This window comes from Vombatus ursinus, unplaced genomic scaffold, assembly GCF_900497805.2.
Source record: "Vombatus ursinus unplaced genomic scaffold, bare-nosed wombat genome assembly UNPS02014792.1, whole genome shotgun sequence".
Lineage (NCBI taxonomy): Eukaryota > Metazoa > Chordata > Mammalia > Diprotodontia > Vombatidae > Vombatus > Vombatus ursinus.
The window spans coordinates 8,471,935-8,484,065 of NW_020954570.1; the positions used below are offsets into that span (position 1 = coordinate 8,471,935).

General features: G+C 35.9%; 1 protein-coding gene across 5 annotated transcripts in view; it reads right to left on the reverse strand.

Moving 5' to 3' along the window:
• PJA2 (praja ring finger ubiquitin ligase 2) overlaps positions 1-12,131 on the reverse strand; it is a 125,057-nt gene that overhangs the window by 15,128 nt on the left and 97,798 nt on the right. The gene's annotated exons all lie outside the window — the stretch shown is intronic.

A 12,131-nucleotide genomic window follows, 5' to 3' on the forward strand; every position in this document is an offset into this window, starting at 1 on the left:
ACTTAATTTCTGCCAACTAAACTCTTTCCTATTGTTTTCACTTTAGTTTTTGCGACTGGGAGTACAGGTGGGAAGAGTAGTCTTTGTGGTTCAACTCTTTGGCCTACCTTGGGCTGAGAAATTAGGCAGTAAGGATACTAATTGTGCTTGTGTTCTTGAAGGAGATGTAATATATCACGAAATGAAAAAATAACTTACTTGCTTGGTTCTTTTTTTTTTTTGTAATAAGATTATCATATTTTAAAGTGTCGCCCAAATAGTAAGATGTATCACAGAAGCCCAAAGAAGACCACAATTCAATTTTTATCTCCCACTAAGACATAAAGCTTTTATGCGGAAATATTCAGCTAGATGGCTAAACACTGTATATTTATACTAGACTTAATTTGGTCTTGTCAGAAGGATATGTCAAAGCCAAAGAACAGAATAATCAATCAACAAGCATTTATCAAGGACTTTCCTATGTGCCAGGGACTATGGTAGGCACCGGGAATACACATATAAATAAAAATGTTTTAACCAATCAACAAACATTTATTACATGGCTCTAATGGGGCAGGTACTGTGTTAGTTGTTGGGGATACAAATACAAAAAAAAACTGAAATAATCTTTACTCCTAAGGACTTTACATCCTATCAACTTTGTGACCATCTCTTCTCTCAAACCTCCCATATCTCCCCTTCCTGCCTTTCTCTCAGTTAAGGACTTCAACTCATCATATACTAACATAGATATGTGTATATACACATATACATATGTGCATATAGATAAGCATATACATATACACATGCGTGTTACACACACATACACACACACACACACACACACACATATATACACGTACATAAAAATTTTATTTTTTCATTTGGCAAAAATCTTCCTTCTCTCCCTTCCATCCCAAGCTCCACCCACAGCTGAGAATGTAAATAAACAAACAAACAAACAAACAAAACAACAACAACAACAAAAACTCTGTTAGAAATGTATACTCATTCAGAACAAATTCCCTCACTGGCCTTGTCTCCCTAAAATATATGTCTTATCCTGCACTTGGAGTCTTCTACCTCTTTATCTGGAAGTGAGTGAAGTTTCTTCATTAGTTCTTGGGAACTGTGGTTAATTATTATTCTAATCAGAGTTTCTAATTCTTTCAAAGTTGTTTGTCTCTTTACCATATTGTTGTCATCGTAAAAATCATTCTCCTGATTCTGTTGACTTCATTCTGAATCAGTTCAAACAATCTTCTATTTCTATTTATTTAGCTAGTAATTTCTATACAGCTCTAGTTTTTTCATCAAGTATGTTTAGAAGTTCTCTATTTCATTAAAGATCCATACTCCCCCCTGCAGCATTACACTCAGTTTTACTGGGTAAATTATTCTTGGCTGTAAGCTAAGAATATTCCTTTGCCTTCTGGAATCTATTCCAAAGAGTCCACTTGTTCACTATGACAGCTATTAAATCTTGTGTGATCCTGACTGTGGGTCCTTGGTGCTTGAACTCTTTCTTCCTGGTTGCTTTTAGTATTTTTTCTTTGACCTAGAATTTCTGGATTTTGGCTGTGATGTTTCTGGGAGTTTATCCTCCCCCCTTCCCCCCAACCCAGAAGGTAGTCAGTGGATTCTTTCTACTTTTTTGATCATGGCATTCAGGTAATCCAATGATTCTTACTTTTTTTTTCTCCTCAATGTATTTTCCAGGTCAATTGTTTTTCCTAAGAAACATGCTATGTTTTCTTCTATTTTTCCAAGTTTTTTTTTAACTTCGTTTTAACTTTTCTTGTTATCCAGTGGAGTCGTAGGCTTTGATTTGGTCCATTCTAATTTTCATGGAATTTGTTGCTTTGGAAAGGTGTTGCACCTCTTGTTTCAAGCTGTTAATTCCTTTTCCAATTTGTTCTTTTCTAGCTCTAATTTCTTTTCTAATTTCATTTATAAAAACATTTTTCTTATATTTTTGGAACTCCTGCTTCATGTCTTTTCTAGGAATTCTAGTTGGATCTAGTGTCCAAAATGTGTTTTTCTTAGTGGCTTTGCTTGTAGATGTTTCAGAGTTATTATCTTTTTCTGAGTTTGTGTCTTGAGTATCTCCATCACCAAAATAAGGTTTTTTTTTTTTTTTAATGGTGGGGTTCCTTTTTGTTCGCTTTCTCTTCCAGCCTACTTCTTGACTTCTGATTTCCTGATATTAGAATCAAGCTCTAGGAATCAGGGGTGAGGAACCTGTGGCCTCAAGGCCACATGTGGCCCTCTTGGTCCTCAAGTGCGGCCCTTTGACTGAATCCAAACTTCACAGAACAAATCCTTTTATTAAGGGGATAAATAAATAATAAAGTATTTGTTCTGTGAAGTTTGGATTCAGTCAAAGGGCTGAACTTGAAGACCTAGGGGGCCATATCTGGTCTCAAGGCCTCAGGTTCTCCACCCCTGCCTAGGTATTTATAGAGAGGTCTGAGTTGGTCCTCTTACTGCTTTCTTGAGGTATTAAGTATTATATTATTCCAGGATCTCAAGGACAGCTCAGGTTGGGGATCGGCAAGCTTTCAATGCTCCCATATCTGGTACAAAAACAGGCCTAAGTTTGACTGTTTACCTCCTGATCTCATCTCTGTTAAGTTTCTGATCTGGGTTTAGGTTTGAGCAATAGTAGACAGTTGCTTGCCAGTCACTTTCAGACAGCTAGGAAGTTATGTTGGTTTTGAGGTACAGAACTGTAGGTTCCACTTTGGGCTAGAACCTAGAAGTAAGACCCTGCTCTGCTCCCAGGGTCAGAATAACACTGCTGCTGTTCACTTCTGAACTTGATCCTCTCATCCTAGGGCCTGCAGCTGATCACTTCCCTGGAATGCCACCTCTGGCTATAGGTCCCCTTCTACAGTCTGCCCTGGATCTGTTACTAGAAACTGGGTAGTGAATGACAAAGCTACTATCTGACACATTTTGATCATCCTCTCCTTCTGAATATTGTTTCTTCTCTGAACTTTCATGCCACCAGGTCCTGCTGGCTCTGCTTCCACCTATCTGCTCCTTCTCAGTCTCCTTTTGTGGTTCATTATTCAAATGACAACCTCTAACTATGGAAGCTCCCCAAGGCTCTGTCTGATGCCCTTCTCTCTTTCTCTAACTCTCTTTTGATGATCTCATCAAGTCCCGTGGGTTTAATTATAATCTCTTTGCAGATGACTTCAAGACCTATATATTTTGCTCCAGTTCTCATGTATCCAATTCCCGACTGGACATTTAAACTGGATGTCCCAGAAACAACAAAAACTCAATCAATTTAACTTGTCCCACAGAGAACTCATCTTTCCTGCACCCCATTTCTATAAATTTACTCTTCTTTTAAACTTCACTATTTCTTATGAAGGTACCATCACTTTCTTCCTCCTCTAGGTTCAAAACTTGGGTGTTACTGTTAACTATCCCTCACTCCATATATTCAATCAGTTGCCAAATCTTGCCATTTCTACCACTACACTATTTCTTTACAGCTGCTACCTTTTCTCCATTCACACAGTAACTACCTTGGTTCAAGCTTTTGCACCTTCTCACCTAGATTATTTCAATATTATTTCAATTATTTTAATCAGAATCACTGACTCAAATTTTCCTCTATTTCAGTCCATCTTCCACAATGGTGCCAGAGTGATTTGCCTGAATGAAGCACAGCTCTTGCCACATGTCTCCCCTAACTCAATCTGTTCCAGTTGCTCACTACTACCTCTAGGACCAAATATAAACCCCTCTGTTTAGCTTTCAAGTCCTTCACAATCTTGCCTCCGCCTGTTTTTACAGCTTTATCATACATTACTCATACTTCTATACTCTGTGACCCAGCCTAATTGGTCTTTTCTTTGTTCCTCACGTATAACACCATTTCTCACCTCCATGCCATTATACTGTCTGGCCCCTCATGTTTGGAATATATTCCCCTCTCTTTTCTGGGGCACAGAATCCCTCTTCATTTAAGATACAGCGTAAGCATCAGTTTCTACATAAAGCCTTTCCTGATCCCCTCAACTGCTAGTGCCCTCTCTCAAACTATCTTGTATTCACTGACTTTATTTTTATGTATTCTCTTTATGTCTTTTCTATATATATTTATATGCATACTTGTTGTCTCTCTCATTAGAGGGTAAGTGTCTTGTAAGTAGGATTATTTCATTCACTATATTTGTATCTCTGACTTCTAGCGCAGTGCCTAGCACATAGTAGATGATTAGTAAATACCTGTTAACTGACTGATATCCTCTCATATTATTAGGATTGAAAATATCAAAATAAAAATAATTTGCTAGCTTGAAATATCTTTAGTTTTGTACGTAGAACACTAAATTGCTAGAGACTCCTTGGTACAAGAAGCAACTCTACATAGTACGGTTCTACTTTGGATCCTCGAAGGAACCTCAAAATTACCAAGTGTATTAGAAGAGTCCTTATAATATGACATTTAAGATACAAGGTCTGTAGTATGAAATACCAAAGACTATTTCATATTAACATTTCATTGCATCTGTATGCAGACAAATGATGTTAGGTATTTATATTTATACTAGAGTCATCACCATGGATGTCTTCTTTCTGGGTTTTCCTGACATTGTTTTCTCTTGGTTCTCCTACCTGTCTTACTTCTCTTCTTCCTGAGTCTCCTTTACTGGATCTTCATCTATATCATTCCCACTGATTGTAGGTTATCCCAAGGAACCCTGTACACTCTTACCTTTTCTCTCTACACTAGTGATCTCATTAGCTTCCATGGGTTCAATGATAATCTCTATACAGATGACTACCAGACCTTCATATCCATCTCTAGTCTCTTTTCTGAGCTCTAGTCCCATATCTGAATTGTCTACTGTACAGTCCAAACTAGATGTCCTGTGGCATCTCAAAATCATCATGTTCAAAAGTAAAATTCATCTTTTCCCTCAAAACCACCTCTCTTTAGAACTTCTCTATTACTGTCAAGGATATTACAATTTTCTTCACTTAGTTTCACCTCACAGAATTCAATTACACAGAGCTTTAAAAAAAATTCTTCACATCTCTTTAAATTAATACTTTCTTTTAAATGCTGGTTCATTCATCATCACTTAGCTTGGAAGAAATTTATATCAACTCTAAACCATCATCATTCTGTATTTTTATCCTACTTTTCTAGATAAATGCTCATTTTCCTAGTTTTTTCCCCCAATCTCCCAGTAAATAAATCTAATAGATACATGGGGGGCTGGGGGCAAGGCAATTGAGGGTAAGTGACTTGGCCAGGGTCACACAGCTAGTAAGTGTCAAGTGTCTGGTCTGACACTGGATTTGAACTTAGGTGGCTGGTGCTCTATCCAATATGCCAGCTAGGTGCCCCCCTAATAAACACGTTTTTGATGCAGACAATTGCATAGAGGATTTCTCTGCTTTCAGACATTCTACTGCACTGCAGGAAATTCAATAAAGCACTTTTTATCAGTACAAATTTTCCTCTAACTTCATGTTCACAGTATCATATATGGTTCCTTTAATACAGTTAAAAGTTACAAAACAATGTCTGTTCTGTCCACACATAATGCAAAACTGGTTGAATCCATCAGTGCATTGGGCAGCCAACTTTAGTAACTAAACCACCTCAAAGAAAAAGCATCTAAAAGTTACATATGGTAACTTGAAATCTATACTCTCTATTTCATTTTGAACCTTGTTCACATCAATAGGTATAATAATAAATGATTGATTTGCTTACCATAGCATTAATTCTAACTGAACTTCTAAAATTTTTTTTACCCTTGGCTACAGTCATGAAGTGATCCTATCAAAATAATACTCCTTTGCCATTTATAAGGCATGATAATTACTGCTGGTTTTTGCTTTCGTTAAGTATTATCATTAGAGTATAAAATGAAATACCCATGGCAGACTATAAGTAAAAAGTGTCTGTCATTGCCAGAAACATTTATAGTTATACATCATAACTTAAAAATTGTGTTTTTTTAAAAAAACTTGTATTATTAAAAAAAGAACTAACACCATAGAAAACAGAAATTAAAATAAAATAGAAATGTCGTCAAATTAGTATGAAAGAACAATATAACAAAACCGTGCTACAAATGGGTAATATCCTAAAAATTGTCTTTCTCCGTATTTTGCTGGGTTATTTATTGGTCACAATCAATCTGACTGTTCATTCAAATGTCAGAATTCATAGTATTCTTGCTCAAATATACTCCAACTTTCTATTAATCCAAAGAAAGAAGCTCTTATTTATTAATCCAAAATACTCTATTATTATTTTATAATTTTTGGAGGGGAGAGGTAGAGGCAGCAGCAGGATCTGAACCTGTGATTTCATTTGTGTGGGAAACTTTTGGTGAGGAAATCTTGAATACCAATGCAGTCTGAAAATATCTGTCACTTATACTGTCAGAGTAATTTGGGGCACAAGGAGGGCAAGTGACTTACAGTCATACGAGCTATTATGTATCAGCAGGGGGTTATCACAGTAAATTTAATCTCAATATCATGACATTACTACTAATGCTGGCAATAAAGGAAAAAAGTCAAGTAGATTCTTTTCATTTTCGTAATCTTTGAGAACCTTTTTAAAAACCTGTATGTCAGCTGCTTTTGTCTTAAGGACAGGTATTCCTACTCTAAAGATACCCCAGACTCAGTTCTTAAAAGTACTGAATGCCAACTTTCAACCGGATCTCTGTGCTAGCAAATTTTTTCACCTGTTTTTCTCTAAAGTAAGCTAAATTGATTAAGCTTTTTTTTGGAAAATGTTATAATGAAAAAACTCTCAATACCTTCTCAAGTCATAAGTTTCATATATTCATAATTACGGTCATAATTACAAATCATATGAGCTACCCTACAGTTCAAAATTTAAAAAGGAAATCCTATGAGATTCAGAAATACTATTCTGTAATTATAACATACTGTGACTATGGAACAGCTACTTATCATAGACAAGACTAATCCGTAAATTAAAATAGATAAGGTTTCACTGACAATGTTTGAAATATACTGTGTGCCATTGTATGTCTCTTCGGTACTAGGTAACAAATCTGAAAATAATCAGGTTTAATGCACCTCATAAACAGAAAATAATTCATTCCTGTAAGTATTCAAGTCCTTCTGAATACTAGACAGTAGTAATACTTTTGCTACAGTCATGTAGTAATATCCTTATAATAGGTGATAGGACAGAATGACTTTTCAAGCAATGCAATACTGATTACAAATAATTTACTGGAGTTTTCTTTTTAAGAAAAAAAGCTGTACAACAATTTAAACATAAATAACTGTATTTACCAGGTTATATATTCCACCCTCCCTACCCCCCAAATGCTTTCCCCAGGGAAGGTTCACTGCTTGTAAAAATAAATAAAACCAGAACATATTACTTGCCCTTAACAGGGAGAGCTATTATTTCAAGGGCTTTGGGTTAAGATAGTGAAGTCACTGGGAGAGAAGCAGCTCAGATCTCACAAAACTACTTTAGCGAGGATAAAATAGAGTATTATGTGAAACAATAATTAAAAATTCCAAAGAAAAACTAGGTTAGAAGCCAGTAGGTACTATAGAAAAGGTCTAGCCAGAAAAGTCTAGACTGGTAACACAGTGCATGGCAGCACTCCAGGATGTGGACCAAGGCTGAGTCAGTGAAACCTACAGCCTGCAGCTGTGTACTAGGGTATAAAGCGGGCAGCACAGACCAAGGGTGAGTCAGTAAACTTGGAATCTGTATGTTGGGTCATTCTGATCCTGAATTAGTTTCAAGAGCCTGCAAATCTTAGATTGGGAGGGTAGAAACCTAAAACTTTGCAGGTCACCGGCCAGAGCCATTCCTGAGGTCCTTAAAGAACACAGCACTTAGTACCTGGAAGGAAGACATGGTAGCAAGGCCCCATATAATACTGATTAGAACCAAACAAGTCCCCTAAATTTCTTCCAGAAGTGGACAGAGTCTGGGCTTGACACAAAGTCCCAACTCAGTAAGATTGGAAAAATGAGAAAACAAAAGAGGACACTAATGATAGAGAAATATGGATTTGGTGCTCCTGATATACAAATTCATAGTAATGCTATAAATCTAAAAGTAAACCTAAAACAAAACCAAAGAATTTCAGGAAAAAGTGAAGCAAGATTTTAAAAAAATGATATTATAAGTGAAATGGAAGTTCTAGAAGAAAGAATTGAAAATTACATGAGATGACTTACATGGAAATGTGTTTTGTGTGATTACACATGTATAACCTATGTCAAATTGCTTGCCTTTTCAGTAGGGCTGAGAAGAGGGAGAGAATTTGGAACCCAAAATTTAAAAAAAGGTTAAAATTGTTTTTACATGTAATTGGGGAAAAATAATAAATTATAAAAAAAGAAAAATATATCAGAGTTCTAGAGGAAAAAAAGATTGGATGGAGACTTAGTAGCTTAGTACAGGACTAAAACTTACTAAAGTAGCAAACTCCCTGAAAAATAGAATGGACCATACAGAGGATATGTATCCATGAGAAAATAAGAAATACCAGAAGAAAATCAAAAGAAAGAAAAAACAGAAGAAAATATAAGGTTAAAGTACATTCTATTAAAAAAATAACTGACCTAGGAAATATTTTAAGCAAAGATTATTTAGGAATCATCAGATTCCCCCCCTAAATTATGACAAAATAAAAAAGTTTGGATACCATCTTTGAAGAAATCATAAATGAAAGCTAAGACTTATTAGCACCACAGAGTAAAGTGAAAATACAAAGAGTCTGTAGGTCATCTCCTAGAAGAAACCCCCAAATGAAAATTCTCAGGATCATCACAGCCCAAATTTAGAGCTTCCAGGTCCAAAACAAAAACAAATGAAAACCCCAAATTGCAAACAAAAAGAAAGAAAAGAAGGAATGAAGGAAGAAATAAAAAAGAAAGGAAGAAAGAAAAAGTTCAAGTACTAAGGTTCCACAAGACTTGACAGCTACCCCTACAAAGCAGAGAAGACATTAGAATGTTATATTCCAAAAGCCAAAAGATAAAGGCTTACAAACATAGCCTATCCAGCAAAACTGAGTATTATATTACATAGAGAAAAAAATAATACTTAATGAAATTAAAGGACTTCCAGGCATTTCTGATTAAAAGATCAGAACTGAGTAGAAACTTTTTGCATTTTAATGTAAACACAGTAGTCCAGAAAAACCTAGAAAGGTACATTTATTTGAATAATTAGAAGGGGGCAGTATGGTAAAAGTGCTCATCCACTCAGAATCCTAATATCTTCAAAGGTCATAAAGAGACTTCAATAAGACAGAGCCTAAGAATAGCTGTGTTAGGTTTGGAGGATCTTAAGAAAGGAAAGACTTCACATAAATCTCACTTTCAAATGAAAAGAAAAAAAGAAAGCTGAATATACACACAGACAAAAAGAGCTTGGTATCTATTTAACTCAGCTGGGAAATTGGTGTGACATGGAGAAGGGAAAAGGGGGGTTAAAAGGGAGGGTAAATCCAGCGAAGGATTGCAAAAACAAACTCCAACTTTGATGAAAAGGAATATGGTGCTGTGAATAATGAAAACGGAGAAGAAAGAGTTACCAGGGACTCCTACTATGTGGAGTGGGCTAGTTAATTTTCTTAAAATATACTGAAACTGTCTTGTAGGTCTGATTGGTTCTTGTAGGTTTGATTGGTTTAGGATTCTAAGGCCTTGGTAGCTGACTTTCTTTCCTTGTTCAAGTACAAAAAATGGAAGAACTCCAGCAGCAACATGAAGCCTGTTTGAGGACTACCATGGACAACACAAAGAAGAGGAACTACATTCAACGATCTGTTGCTGATTCCTTAAAGCTGGACTAGCCCAAACTCCTTGGACAACTTCTTCACTTCCACCCCAGTGGCATTCTTTTTACACTGGCAATGCCTCCACTCGTACAGCCTCTTCCTCTGATTGCTGAGTACCTCTCCAAACCTCCATTTGAGAAAGCACCCGTGTCAGCCATGCAGAGGCACTTCAAACCTGGGCCAGCTCGTGACTTCCCAGACTACTTCATCTAGCCAAGACTGTACAGAAATAGCCAGAAACTATGGGGACTACAAGACTGATACCAGTAAAGAAGCCAGTAAGAGTTCAGATGAACAGACCAGAAGTCCTCAGAAGCATGCTTCAACTGGGGATGTCCCAAGGAAGACGGAAACCCAGATCGATATTCTGATAATGGACACCCTGAGAAGGAAAGAAGCCAGCAGCATTGCTCTGACTCAGGATGTTCCAGTGGGTCTGGAATTTGACAGAGTTCTTACTGAGGACACTGAAGGCTGCCAGTGCTCTGACCATGGACACACTAGTGAAAAGAGAGGCCAGCAGCAGAAGCTCAAGAAATTGAAGTCAGAACCAAACAGGACCTGACGACCCCACTCAAGAAGTTGGGAGACAGTGGAGAGCCCTGATACAAAATTCTAAATTCTTAGATGAGACTAAAGATAGGAGTAAACAGAAGATAACCAAACACCAAGAAAAAGTATTACTAGGGGCAAACCCAGAAGAAGAGAATAATTCCATTGTAGTTGTACAAGCAGCATGGAGTAAAAAAAAAAAAATGGCTTGGTCACAAAGACTACAAGAGTACCTGGAAGAAATGAAAAATGGAATTATAAGTGAAACATAAGCTCTGGAGAAAAGAATCAGGCCAAGAAAAACTGAACAAAACCAAAAGATTAAAAAAAAGAAGAAAATATAGGATATCTCCTATTAAAAAAATAACCTGGATAACAAGAATCACTGGAATCCCTGAAAACCACGACCAAAGAAAAACCCTAAATACCTTCTTCTGAGAAATTATATTGGAAAATTTTCTCACTAGACTTATTACGTGCAAAGAACAAAATGAAAACAGAAAATAGCTACTGGTTTCCTTCAGAAAGAAATTTCAAATGAAAACTCCTTAGCCCAAATCCAGAACTTCCAGGTCAAAGAAAAAATATTGCTAGCTGCCAAAAAGAAATAGTTCAAAGAATCACAGTTAGGATAACACAAAACCTGGCAGAAATTACCACAAAGGAGAACAAATGTTGTAAAGGAGAGAAAAGCCATAATGGAATTCCTAAAATAAAAATCTCTAGGACCAGATGAAACTACAAGTGAATTCTACCAAATATTCAAAGAACAATTAAGTTCAACATTACATAAACTATCTAAAACTGAGAGCAAGAATAATCTCTAATGGAGAAATGCTAGAGGTTTTTCAAGTAAGATCAAGAGTAAAGGAAGGATGTTCATTATCATCACTGTTATTTGATGTAGTTCTAGAAATGCTAGCTATAGCAATAAGAAAAGGAAATTGAGGGAATAGACAATATATTAAATATCGTATATTAATACATAATATGATATAATATATAAATGTATTAAAATTTAGGAGATTATCAAAACATACTCAAAAATTCTATAAATATAATTAAAACACTCTTTGCAGAAATACAGATCTAAATAACTGGAGAAATAGTAACTGCTCATAGTCTGACCATGTCAACACAATAAAAATGCCAATACTACCTAGATTAATTTATTTATTCAGCGCCATACTAAATTGCCAAATGGTTATTTTTACAGAATTAGGATAACAAAATTCAACTGGAGGATCAGAAAATCATGAATCTCAAAGAGAATAACAAAAAGTGTGGTAGGGGAATATTATTGCATTGTAAGAAATGATGAAAGAAATGGATTCAGAGAGACTTGGGCATACTTCTATGAAATGATGCAGAATAAAGTGAGAAGAACTGAGAATGGCTACAATTGTGTAAAGAGATACTTAAAAAAAGACACTTAAATGAAATACTTTGATCAAAGCAATAACTAATCATTACTCCAAAGGACTGAAGATAAAGCATGCTTCCCATCTCTTGACAGAGGTTATAGACTAGAGGTGCAGAATAGGATAAAAAATTTCAGACATTGCCAATATCTGAATCTGTTTTGCTTACCCATGCTTATTTGCTACAAAAGATTTTCTATTTCTGTTGGGGGAAATATTTCTGAGGAGAAGGAAAAGATATTGATAGTGATGTCACTATCATTCCCCAAAAAAGTAAAGAAAGAAAAAATGTCGATGAAGCATTTAAAAAAAATAAAAGAGAACAGAAGAAGATTCA